Genomic DNA, 14,487 nt, shown 5'->3' on the forward strand with positions numbered 1-14,487 from the left:
CATCTTAGGAGGTTTTCTGCCCTGAAGCCTGTCAGTCTCTGAAAACAAGGAAACTGTAGGGAAAGCTCCCCACGAGGACGCTGAAGGGGGTGATGGACCAGAGGTGGATAAAGTTCTGAGTAACTCCGTAATAGTGTCCATCCTATGTTCCAATAACTGAAGATGAGAAGCATGTCAAGCCAGCACCTGATCTTGGTGGTCTTGACGAGAAGATACATGTACCAAGTCTGCGGGGTCCATGGTAGGGCCTGTTATAATCTGTCACGGCTAGAGGACCAGCAATGCAGGAACTTGGTATCAATACTGTACGGAAGACGTAGTCGTTACATGAATCTGAGAGAACAGAATAGTCGAATTGCAAGCTGGAGACAGGCAGGAGCATCAATACAAGCCAGGTTCAAGCCAACATCACAGGAGTTTTAATAAAGCACAGCCAAAATGCACAAGGCACTATCACAGGCACTGATCAGGCATAACTTCCAGGTTTAAATAGTCATTTAGATTGAATATCCCGCCCAGGATGAAAAGGAGGCTTGGAACATATAGGAGACATGTCCTTTTAAGAGGGTGTACGAAGCTTGGAGGAAACGCGATTCCGTATAGCCGAAATTGGCCACACAGGGACGCGCGCGCACCTGTCAGAGCCAAAGACCATGCAGTGGCAGCTGCTGGCATCGACGGACGGCGCTTCGGGCGGACGGCAGGTAAGTACCTCATAGTTACACTCAGCAAGTGATGAGACAATACACTTCTGGGGGTAGCTGAAACTATGGGGAGTTATAAGGAAAAGTTATAACATACAATAAATAATTGTAAAACATCATTGATGTTGGCGAAATACAGGACCAATCCCAAATCAATCTCAGCGCTCCACAGTCCTCAGAGCCTCTAATATTTAGGAAATATGGTAAAACCTGTACCAGGGAAAAATCAGTAGAAACTGACCCCCTGTACCTACACACAGAAGCCTTTACAAAGCAAGGGTCCATGGGAGGGAGGAGGCTGGCTGTCAGGCCACTCCAGTGGCGCAAGTGATGAAGGGTTCCGTTCAGGGCCGGCCCGACAATGGAGCCGAGTGAGGCAACCGCTCCAGGCGGCACTTTTGAAGGGGCGGCACTTTGCGAAAGAGAGAGAAAGGGGCACCGAGTGGTCAGTACCCTTCTCTCTCTCCTCTGCGGCGAGTCTCCCTGTTCGGTCTCGGTGCCGGCTTGTAATGCTGAGTGCCGGAAGATTTCCGGCGCTCAGCATTACAAGCCGGCACAGAGACCGAACAGGGAGACTCACCGCAGGACTGCTGAAAGGTAAGCACAAGGGGGGGGGGGGGGGGGGAGGGTAGATGGGGGGGGGCGGCATTTTAAAATTCACCCCAGGCGGCATTTTGCCTTGGGCCGGCCCTGGTTCCGTTACACATATATTTAATGATCGACTTGTGAGAGATGATCTTGATACGAAATATTAGATAAACCGTGGTGTGTGGATTAGGTTAGCAGTGAGACAACCTTGTTTAACCCCTTAAAGTCCAATTAGCGCTGTATCTTCCCAAAAATCTTGACATGGAAAGAGTTAAAATAAAAGCATTTCAAATGAAAAATGAAAGGCTTCATGGGGTAAATTGGAGCGGCTGGGTTTACTTATAGATAAAAATAAAGCTCCGTGCACAAAATCAATATCAATAGTTCATGCCCTATACTCCATTAAAAATACAGCTGAACCTATAATATGATTAACTTTAAAACTTCCAGCAACTGAAAGGTTAATGGATACCGGAAGGGTTTTCTTTCTTGGTGCTGTACTCAATTAACAAAGGTAACCAAACAGTGACTATAATGTATCCAGGGTACTTATCTTGAGTCGTCTATTGTGTGTCAGTCAATGTACAGCCTCAGCAATATTCATGTTGCAGGGTTTCCAGCCATGTGGAAGTAATCTCCCAAGAAGGAAAAACAGGTATGCTCCACTCAGAATAGGATACAAAAATTAAATTTGATTGTAATCCATAAAGGTGGTGATTTGATCACTTAGTGTTTTAGCCTTGCACACAGTGTTCTATTCTGTCCACACATGAAGATGTGTAGTTTTGTATATTATTACATTTTATATAAAAGATGAGAGTTGGTACCGTGTTAGCCGTAGAATTACAGGAGACAAGTGGAGTTTGAATGATACCTTTATTGGCTAACTGAATAAATATAGATTGCAAGATTTCAAAACCTCTCAGATCACTTCATCAGGCATGTTAGAGAGGTCTTTCACATTGTTGTATAACATGCCTGATGAAGGGACCTGAGAGGTCTTGAAAGCTTGCAATCTATATTTACTCAGTTAGCCAATAAAGGTATCATTCAAACTCCACTTGTCTCCTGTACATTTTATATGGATTACAATATTTTTTTTTTATCCTATTCTGAGTTAACATACCACTGAGATAGAAAATCTCGGTGGATGAGGATTAAGAATTCTACATGGGTGCCATGGTCACAGTTGAACTGGAAAAGAATCAATAACAATGATTAGTAACAGGCCTGGACTGGGACAAAAAATAGGCCCGGGCATTTAAGACTGAGCAGCCCATTTTTATTTATTTATTTATTGTTAAAGCCTACACTTCATGTACCATCTTTGCATTTCCCCAAATCACTTAAACATTCATGATAGACACAAACACTTACTCACTCATTCACACAAATCATTAACACATATTCATTAATGCAGTCTAACAAATCATTCAAGCAATTCATCCACACATGAATTCATTACCGTATTTGCTCGATTATAAGTGTGACAGAACCCTCCATCACTGGGGCCCCTGGAGAGGCCTGAGAGCTAGCCTCCTCCCTATTGTCTATGGGCCCAGGCCTTGTAGAGACTTCTGTGTGTGAATACAGGAGTTCAGTTTCTGCTGATGTTCCCCATGTTTTAGCACTCAGTGTCTCAAAACTGTAACGTCAGCTGGACATCCTGTGGTAGGAAGAAGGCTGATTGTCTTAGCATTGTTAATTGTATAGGTGTGATGTGTTTCCCCTGTTATTGTGTGTTGTTAAGCCGTTGTATTAAGACCCCCTGTAGGTATGACTAGGTGTCACTGCTGCATACCTAATTATCTGTTAATTAATTAATTAGCTGTTAATCTTGTGAGCTCCTGTTATCCCTGTGTCCTGGCCATTGTCTGTCTCAAGCCAATTATATGTCTATCGTCATTCCACATCTACGTCCCCAGTTAATGTAATTATTTATGTCTTGTGTCATCCTCTCCTTCCCCCGGATATTGTGTTGCAGGATTTGATCTAATTACTTCCTTCCTGACATGGTAATTAGATCATGTGATATGTGTCTTGCCCCTTTTCTACTTGTGTATATATATATATAGCTCTGTATTTGGCTTTAATAAATGAGTCCTGTTTTCACCTCAACATGAGTGTTGCCTGATGTTTGGGGTGGGCTGTAGCCTCGCTGTGTAGCTAAGCTGCGGATAGCAACGCTGGTTCTGCCTGGCGCTGAAGGGGTTACTTGTTGGTGTCCCGTCAGGAGGAAGCAACGTTTGGCGGGAGTACCCAGTCGGGGTAGAGGTCGGTCCCGTCACAATAAGACGAGGTTTTTGTTCAGAGCAAATGCTCTGAAAAATACACCTCGTCTTATAATCAGACCTCGATTAGGTTGCCAGGCTGCTTACCGGTGCTTTGGTCGCGAGCAATAGGAGAACAGGAAGCTAGAAGCCTTCCTATGGGGGCGGGACCAGAGAAGTTGCTCGCACAGCCGGGCCCCTGCAGAAGTCTTCGAGTGAGAGATCTGCAGTTCAGGTAAGGGGGTGGGGGAGGGTTTTTGTGATTAATGTGTGAAGTATGTGTGATTAATGGAATGAATGAGTATTTAAATGTTTGTGAATGAGTGTGTGTGTGATAGCATGGATGTGTAAGGTGGGTGGTGGTGGTAGCATGGCATAGGGAGGCTGTACTCACACTCCTATCATCCCCAGGTTCCAGCATGTACTGGCTGCCTTGGCTTGAGAGGAGTGTGATTGCTGTTAGCAGTTATATATATATATATATATACCTCCAGAAATGCCTTTTAACCCCCTATATGCCACTCTGCCCCATGATATGCCTTTTAACCATCTATATGCCACTCTGGGCATCTATATGCCATAGAGTGGCAACCCTGGGGGCAGATGTGCATAACTGGGGAGGCAGGTTGGCAAATAAAAGGAAATAAAATAAATATATATTTTTCTCAATCATAGCTTTTATTAGATATGAAAAAATTGTTTACATGCATTAATATTTACTAGTAAAACTTTTTTTTCTATAGGGTAGTCTTATATTCAGGCTTTTTTTTTCCTCCTAAATTAATATTTAGATTTGGGGGGTCGTCTTATAATCAGGGTCGTCTTATAATCGAGCAAATGCGGTAATTCTCATACGCATTCACACAATTCATCCACACATTTATTCATTCATTCTTGTACGCATTCACACTACCCTCTCTTATCTGCCCTATAACATCTAACTATGTTCCCCCTTATCACTATGTACCCCCTTCCCCATTTCTCAATATGTACCCCCTCTCACTATCTATCCCCTCTACCCCTTTCTATCTAACCCCTCTCCCCCCTCTGTCCCTTCTCACTGCACCCCCCTCCCTTACCCTACTTACCTTGTTGCCGAAATAAGCAGCAACTGCGACCGGGTCCGCCACTCTAGGGGGCCGGGCAGCCCCAACCAGGGCCGGCCTTAGGGGTGCGCGGCCGCACAGGGCTTAAATTAAAACATCAGGGTTTTTTTGTTGTTTTTTTTTACTTTATTTAACATCCTCCATGTTAAATAAAGTTAAACAAACTTTATTTAACATGAAGGATGTTAAATAAAGTAAACAACCCCTCCCGATGTTTTAATTTAAGCCCTGTGCGGCCACGCACTCCTAAGGCCGGCCCTGGTTGAGGCTGCCCCTAGAGTGGCGGACCCGGTCGCAGTTGCTACGGGCTTAAGGGGCAGGTGCCCCTTATGCCCTGCGTTAATGCGGCCGCATAGGTGTGCCCGATGGCCAGTCCGGGCCTGATTAGTAACAAGAACAATGAAAGGCAATAAAATCCTTTTCTGTGCTCTTAGAGAGGCCGTTTGAGGTCATAAAGTAACAAAGGTGTCTATATGACCATGAGGATGAAATCTTCATCTCTGTTTTTTAACCTGAGACCAAGCAGAGGAAAAGTTTTTTTAACCCGGCTCATCAAGTTTATGTAGAAATATAGATGCCTCTTCTGGCCTGTCGAACCAGGCGGTGTGATCATCGCACCTCCCCCGGGTTAGCCCCCCATATAAATTTTTTTTACAAAAGATCATGGCATTTGTTAGATCTTTGTTAGATCAGGTTTGATCAACTGTTTTTTTCGTTAGATCTACTCTAAAATAGGCAATATTAACAATCTTTTTCAGCGGGGGCTAACCCGTAGCCAGCCCCCCCTCAACAAAAATTTCAACAAAATGTTACTGATTATGATAGCTCTACGTTAGATCAGGTTTGATCAGACAAAATTTTTGTTAGATCTAGTCTAATTACTGAGATATTGCATATTTAATGAGGGGGGGCTGGCCCCCCCTCAACTGAAATTTGGATTTTTTTTAATGGATCTTGGTAGATATTCGTTAGATCAGGTTAGATCAACTGTTTTTTTCGTTAGATCTACCACGCAGGAGGGGGTATTCACAATCCTATTTTGTGTGCGGGGGATGGGTATACATACGGTCTGGCCCCCCTCAACTGAAATTTTGATTTTTTTTAATGGATCTTGGTAGATATTCGTTAGATCAGGTTAGATCAACAGTTTTTTTCGTTAGATCTACCACGCAGGAGGCGGTATTCACAATCCTATTTTGTGTGCGGGGGATGGGTATACATACGGTCTGGTCCCCCTCAACTGAAATTTGGATTTTTTTTTATGGATCTTGGTAGATATTCGTTAGATCAGGTTAGATCAACAGTTTTTTTCGTTAGATCTACCAGGCAGGAGGCGGTATTCACAATCCTATTTTGTGTGCGAGGGATGGGTACACATACGGTCTGGCCCCCCCTCAACTGAAATTTGGATTTTTTTTAATGGATCTTGGTAGATATTCGTTAGATCAGGTTAGATCAACTGTTTTTTTCGTTAGATCTACCACGCAGGAGGCGGTATTCACAATCCTATTTTGTGTGCGGGGGATGGGTACACATAGGGTCTGGCCCCCCTCAACTGAAATTTGGAATTTTTTTTTATGGATCTTGGTAGATATTTCTTAGATCAGGTTAGATCATCAGTTTTTTTCGTTATATCTACCACGCAGGAGGCGGTATTCACAATCCTATTTTGTGTGCGGGGAATGGGTACACATAGGGTCTGGCCCCCCCTCAACTGAAATTTGGATTTTTTTTAATGGATCTTGGTAGATATTCGTTAGATCAGGTTAGATCAACTGTTTTTTTCGTTAGATCTACCACGCAGGAGGCGGTATTCACAATCCTATTTTGTGTGCGGGAGATGGGTACACATACGGTCGGGCCCCCCCTCAACTGAAATTTTGTTTTTTTTATGGATCTTGGTAGATATTCGTTAGATCAGGTTAGATCAACAGTTTTTTTCGTTAGATCTACCACGCAGGAGGCGGTATTCACAATCCTATTTTGTGTGTGGGGGATGGGTACACATAGGGTCTGGCCCCCCCTCAACTGAAATTTGGATTTTTTTTATGGATCTTGGTAGATATTCGTTAGATCAGGTTAGATCAACTGTTTTTTTCGTTAGATCTACCATGCAGGAGGCGGTATTCACAATCCTATTTTGTGTGCGGGGGATGGGTACACATAGGGTCTGGCCCCCCTCAACTGAAATTTGGATTTTTTTTTTATGGATCTTGGTAGATATTCGTTAGATTAGGTTAGATCAACAGTTTTTTTCGTTTGATCTACCACGCAGGAGGCGGTATTCACAATCCTATTTTGTGTGCGGGTAATGGGTATACATAGGGGCTGAAAAAATGCATGTACACAGACCTAAACAAAAAGGATCAGTTTTCTGGGTTTTTTTTAATAAACAGTTTAATTAGTATAATAAAACTAAATATTAAAGTTATTTGCATGGTCTAAAACACAACTAAGTAAATACTGTAGAAAAAAATGTGCAGTGCTTTTACAACAATGTCTAAAAATGGAAACATGAAACATCTTGAACATGCATAACAAATGCCCATAGTGTACAAATCCTATCTAATTTGGAAAATCAGAAAAACATTGTTTTGGTGTATGTAAACCAACATGTAGCTCAATTAAGAGGTGTGGGCCACATTTACATCCCATTGTAGCATGTTGATTGCATTTATATGAAAATGGTCTATGAATGACCTTAGATTAACTTTATAAAGAGTGTTTAAAACTATGTCTTACATAATTTGTTACATCTGTTATGGTAACAGAAAAAGCTACACCTTAACATATACAACTACCTCTGAAAGTCCACATACTTTGTTTGGGTCAACAGTTTTTACAGTGCGCACCATATCATCGTATACCTCCCAAAAATTGTCTTTTCTTCTACAACATGAAATGTAATGGCCTCCTTGAACATGCATTATAACTGCCCCTAGTGTGTAAACCATGCCTGATATGGTCACATCGTTAGGAAATTCACAGAGCCATTGCTTTGTTGTTGGTGAACCAACACGTGGCTCGATTATGAGATGTGGTCCAGGTTTACAGATCATTGTAGTACGTTGGTTGCAATTGGGTGAACATGGTCTGTTAACGACCTTAGAGGAACTTTGCAAAGCACGCTCAAAACCATGTCTTAGATCATTTGTGTTGATCGGCCAAAAGATATTGCATTTTTCTTGGTTATTTTTACATGCTGCATTTTGACATGTAAATGTTTCAGTTGCACTGGGAATGTTTTTTAAAAACATTTGAATTGTATTGCCAATGTAATCTTCTGCATTCACGCTGTTATAAATATAAAAACGTGTCTGTATCTTACTGTGATTACTGAATAACATTTAATGTATGAATATATATATATACACTGTTATGCTATCAATAACCACTAACTATTGAGTGTAAAGTCAGAGTCCACACTCCTTGTTTTCTGCAATTAACAATATTTATTAAGAGAGGCTAAACAAACTAACAATACATATACAAATTACTATAAGTTAGTATATGCTGTTACCAAACTAACTATTCATTGATTGAATGGAAATAACAAAGAAACAGCAGGATAAGCCTGTAAACACGTGATACAATTACCACTCCCTTGTGATCATCTCCACGCAGACTCAGAGAGAGAGAGAGAGAGAGAGAGTTGGCAGGACTTTATAAACACAATAAGTCCTCCTTCTGCTGGACACTCCCCTGGTAACCTATCTTCTCCAGTGACCCTTAGAGACCAAGGTGATAGAAAAGGGAAAGGACATTGCACTGGGGGAGGGAGTGGAAGGTGACCAAATGCCCTAACTGATTTGCCATGTGCTCTGCAGAGAAGAATCTCCATTAATGTTTGAGACCAATTTAAGGTCTTGTATAGAGAGGCTTTGCCCATTGGATCTCTGCATCATAACACCATTTCACTTCATTGGCATACAGTTGGTTGTCAATCATGCCTTCCTTTTTACATCCCTCCTTTTGACAATGAAGTGGATGAGACCCCTGGACTCTATAAAACCCACTGGAGACAAGAGGGAGAGCGTACCTCGCAGCGTATCTACTATGTATGCATGCCCAGCCCGCTATTCACAGAGTTCTTTCCATTTGCATTCCATAATGGAGGTGATATACTCTGGCAATCAATGACTTCAGGTAACAACACATACAAACTTGAATAACAATACATACTACAGAAACACACAATATAAGAAGTATCAGTTAACAATTATAATGCTGCTGTCATACTGGCTATGTCTACTGCATTCACTAACCCAACCCAGGCCCTACACCTCCCAGAACTGTGTCCACAATCCCTCTTCTATATCTACTTTTACCCATTCTGCCCACCTTATTAAAGCTCTTTTTATAGTATAGGTAATTCTGGAACAATTTAGAAAATGTGTAGAAATTTGAAATGTGTAGACACTAACCAATCAGTCAGTTTTACTTCCCAAGTAATTAACTGGAAGGAGGCATTTCTAAGTATAGGAATTGGTCTCAGCTCACTAATTTGGAAAGGACCACTAGGAACTGCCCTCTTTCCTTCACAGATAGGTCTGTTATCAATAGCTGTTGGTGATGGAGCAAAGGCAGTATAGGTCAAAGGAGGTGCCGTAGGATCTAGGTCTCTCCTTTCATCTATACTCAAATATACTTTTACTTCTTCACCAAAGTTATTTGCTGACACCTCCCACCGTATACCTTGTTTAATATGTGTCCTGGTTATTACTTTGGTCACTGAATATTCTTTCAGTTTCCTATCTAGGGAGAAAATTGGGTTATTAAAATTTGATTGAATTTCAACATCCCTACCACTTAGAACTACAGTAAATTTTCCCCAATCTGACCATTTACATTCCCAATCATCTTGGTTGCCCTGGTTATCTACCCAAAATCCCAAAATATAATTATTTCTTATTTCCCCATAAATTTCAACAACACCCCAAACCCGCACTGAGTATTACATATAAACACAGATCATATACATTGCCACCACTCCATATTTTAGTCCATCCTTTCATTCCATTGGCATAATTCCCTCTGCGGTCCCGAGAGGGCGGAGTGATGCCTATATCAGTCCAAGAGCTGTTTCCAGTATAATTGCCTTCAGGATGTTGGTCAAATGAGTTTGTGTTAAGTTCAAGAGTTGCATTCAGTTCCAATTGTTTAAGGAAATGCAACATGACCAGAAAGATGTTGAGCTTCATTCTTCTTAGAATATTATTTCAGGCTGTTATACTTCGGGCACCTAAAAAGATCAAGCAGAAGCATCAGTCCTTAGCAGTTAACTCTGTATCTGGATCACAAGTCCCTTTATATAATTTACACTGATCTACATGTACCCACTTATATCCAGGCTGCCTTCTGGCCTTTTTGGGGTTAGACCTCTGTACATGTAGAACTGTTGTGCCCAGTGTGTCTCGAATTACATAGGGCCCTTCCCAATTTGCATCCCAGGGAGAATTTTTCTGAAAATTTTTAATCATTACTAATCCCCCCTTCTTAAACAGAGTTTGAGGTGTGCATAAAATTTTGCAATCTGTTGGGGCCATATTGGAGGCAGCAAAGTGAAGCAATGAGTTTAATTGCTCCTGAATTTGGGAGAGATACTGGTCTCTAGATACAGATTCTCTCAGTGGAGTTGAAAGTTGTGGTTCACCTGGATGGCCTAGTGCCATTTTTCTCCCTGTCATTAATTCATATGGAGAGCACCTAGTGACATTAGAGGGTGTAGCTCTGATAGCCATGAGTACTGCTGGGAGATGGTTAACCCATGATTTGCCATATTGTACCAGCATTTTAGATAACCTGGACTTCAGAGTACGATTCATTCTTTCCACTATACCGGATGACTGGGGATGATATGGTATATGAAATCTCTGCTGTATTCCTAATAAAGAACACAGGTTTTGCATAACCTGCCCTGTAAAATGGGTACCCCTGTCCGATTCAATTATTTCGGGAAAACCCCAACAAGGAAAGACGTGTTCCCATAATGCTTTGGCTGTAGCCAATGCTGAGTCCCGTCTAAGGGGAATTACATCAACCCACTTGGAGAATGTGTCCACAATTACTAATCCATACCGGAGGCCCCCCTTGGACAGTGGAAGCGGGCCTATGAAATCAATCTGTATTGATTTCCAGGGACCATCTGCAACTGGCACTCTCTGAAGTATGGGCCGTTGTCCCTTGGGTCGTGGATTTATTTGGGCACAAACAAGGCATTCCTGAATACAGTGTAAAGCTGAAGTTGTTATTTCAGGCCAATAAAATTTCTGTTTAAGGTGATACTCTAATGCACTTTGTCCAACTTTGTGACCCATAAAAGCATGTGTTTGTTGTGTAATGGGTCTCTGCAAATGGCATGGGACAACAAAAAGAAGTCTCGCTTGTGGGTCATTAGGATCACTGTAACATAACAACCCTTCCTTTATAGAGTAGCCAGTAGGAAGTGTTTGCTGGTTTTGTAACAAAAGAGAAAGGTTAGGATCCTTATTTTGTTCTTCTTTTAAATCTGGCACTTCCGAACCTTGTACAGTAACCTTGGCTACCTGAGTCACTAATTCTTTGCATGTGAAGTGTTCATCCCATGCTTCCTGTGTCTCAGTGTCATTTTCATGCAAATGCCATGATTCTCCATCTTTTGCTAACAAATCCACATGTGCATTACCCTGGGAATGCTCATCACTGGCATTGGTATGAGCTTTTACTTTTATGACCGCTGCCTGTAGAGGGTGTTTTAGTCCCCAATCAACCAATTTCCGAAGTGCTTGAGTGTGTGACAAAGGCTTCCCTGCTGAGTCCACCATTCCCCTTAAATTCCATATAGGAAGATACTCTGTGAGGGATCTGGTGACATAAGCACTATCACTATAGATACAAATAGGGCGTGTGTCGAATTTATGGCAAGCCATAGAAATGGCTTCTAATTCTGCTCTCTGGGCTGAAAATGAACGTGGCAACATAAATTTGAGGGATATTTGTTCTGAAGGAACCCAAATTGCAAACCCAGTATGAAATTTTCCCTCATGCCAAAAACGTGAACCATCTACGTAAATTTGTAGATCTTGGGAAGATGATTTGTCTCTAAACAATTTAGGTGGTGTATCTTTCTGAATATGCATATCTGTGCAATCATGGGGCTCTCCTTGAATGTGCATGAGTTGTGGCAAAATGTATTTTGCATTATGCTGTACAGTGATATTACGATGTTGCAGGTCTGTCAACCACCTTGTAAGCCGCTGTGTTGATACCCCACTAAGAGATTTTTCAAATAGCAACTTTAAAGGTGTGTGAGGGGTCTGCAGGAACAACTGCTTGAACCCAACTATGTGTTCAGTAGCTTCCACTGACCAATGTACACCCAACAGAGCCTTTACACATGCATCATACCCCTTTTCTACTGGAGACAGAAGTCTGGAAAAATAGCCAACAGGCCTCCACTTTCCAGCTTTCTCCTGCAGTAACACAGATGATATAGAGGTGTCTGAGGTACATGTCTGGAGGGCAAAGGGAGCCTCTCCATCCACTGTACTTAGGGCTGGAGCTGATGCCAGATATTGCTTCAGAACCCTAAATGCTTCTTCCTGTTCTGTACCCCAAGGGATTTGTACTGAATCGTCCCCTTTCAGGAGATCATAGAGAGGCTTTGCTTTTTCAGCAAATCCTTCAATGAATTCCCTTGAAAAATTTGCAAGTCCCAAAAACTTCCTTAAAGATTGCTTATTACAAGGTCTGGGGACTTGTAACATTGCTATTACTCTTTCTTTAGTTGGACATCTGGTGCCTCCTGTAATTGTCACTCCCAAAAATGTCACTTGTTGTCTGAGCAACTGTACCTTTGAAGTGTTAAGTTTGAGGCCAGCATTTGCAATCAAGCCAAACAGTTCCCTCAACAAAGCCATATGTTCTTCTACTGTCTGTGTTTGAAGTAAGATATCATCTACATATTGTATTATACTAGATGGAGAAGAAAATACTTCTAATACCTTAGCTAGGGCTTGGTGGAAATATGTTGGAGAGCTATGAAAACCTTGAGGAAGCGTTGTAAATGTATACTGAGTATTCCTAAAGGTGAAAGCAAATTTGTATTGACATTCCGAGGCTAGCTTAATACTCCAGAAACCATTGCTGATATCAAGTACTGAATACCACTCACAGGTAGCACTTAACTTAGATGTAACTTCAGGTATAGAAGCAACCAAATTTGTTACTGGTGGGGTAAATTTGTTTATCATACGGAAATCTGCAGTTAATCTCCATGTGCCATTAGCTTTACGCACCGGCCACAAGGGGGAGTTGTTGGAGGAAGAGCATTTCCTAATGATACCCTGCTTTTCCAATTGATCAATAATTTCTGCTACAGGTTCAATGGCTTCTGTTGGAAACCTGTATTGTCTCTGTGGAGGAGCATCAGGTCCCACAATATTAATACTGCTGCCTTTTAGAATGCCACAATCATTTTTATGCTGAGCCCAAACTTCAGGGAAATCCATAACCAATTTCTGCAGATCATAGTTGTCTTCAGTAATGGGCCACACTCTTTCTGAAGGAACAGAGGCAATAGATGCCACGGGACTTAAAGCAGTATCATCTAAGATAACAGGCTTTCTCCCTCTTGTATCTCTCCACAAAACATTATTGCAAAGGTCGACAAGCATTCCTTCTGTTCTCATTACATCTGCACCCAGTATAGTACCTTCAGTGTTCTTGCTTTGCCAGATTGGTATTTCCTTACTCCACTGAGCACTTAAAGTCAAGGTCACTTGTGGAATAAGAAATGCCTGAGACTGGGAACCACCAAGTCCTACAAGAAATGTCTTTTTCGCCCCAGAAGGAGGACTTAATGGTAGATCGGTTAATGTCACTGAAGCTCCTGTATCAATCAGAATCTTAGTGTGATGTCCTGCCATAATACCATGCACGTATGGACGTCCAGAATGGTCCCTAAATGTTTTACAAATAGGAACCATATCGTCCAGTGCTAGTCAATCTGAAAATGAAATCAGAGGAGCCTCGTCCCCCAGTTTCAGTTTGTGCTCATTAGTAACCGCTCCCTGTACTGCCATCATTCTCAGAGCCTCCCGCGCCGGACCATACAGATTGGTCCTAGGCAGAGGGTTAGAATGATGCGCCTTTTCAGGAATGTTATTTCTGTTCATCTTTACAGATACTCTTTGATCACTTTTTTCTTTGGCAGACCCAGAGGGGGATGGACTAACATGCCATCCCTCAGTCACCCTTTGGTCTCTCTTGGCCTTCCTACATTCTTTCTGTCTGTGACCATGTTTATTGCAATAATAACAAATACCTCTGAAGGGAATCTCAGGTAGAGATTGCTTCCCTTCATTGGTAGTTACAATCGCAACCTTACGCTGTCCTATGACTCCTTTCCTCATTAAATTCTGCCTGGCCTTCCCTATGATGGTCAATACCCCTTCCAAAGTATCTTTTTCTTCTGCCATCATCTGCACTCCGGGGTCTAAGTAAGTGAATTTTTTTACTAGGTATTGCAGTAGATCAGGAGGGGTTTGATCTGGTGGAATGCGGTGGGTTAGCCGATAGACTTGCTCAAATTTGGAAGCAAAAACCCACGGATCATCTTGTAAATTCACCTTCATCTCAGCAAGTGAATCTAAATCTCTGTCTCCAGTTACAAATTTGGAGACAGCTCTAAGTCTGTCTCCCTCTGTACCCCATTTATCATCTTTAAACCAATCTCGGTCTCGATTAATAGGGCCATTTATGGGTGGATTAAATCTACATGCAATGCTGCTTGGGGCCCACATTTTAAGCATCATACATGCCTCTTTAGGAGAGAGCATA

Source organism: Sceloporus occidentalis, unplaced genomic scaffold, assembly GCF_023333645.1.
Source record: "Sceloporus occidentalis isolate IW3139 unplaced genomic scaffold, rSceOcc1.0.p SCAF_255, whole genome shotgun sequence".
Taxonomy (NCBI): Eukaryota; Metazoa; Chordata; class Lepidosauria; order Squamata; family Phrynosomatidae; genus Sceloporus; species Sceloporus occidentalis.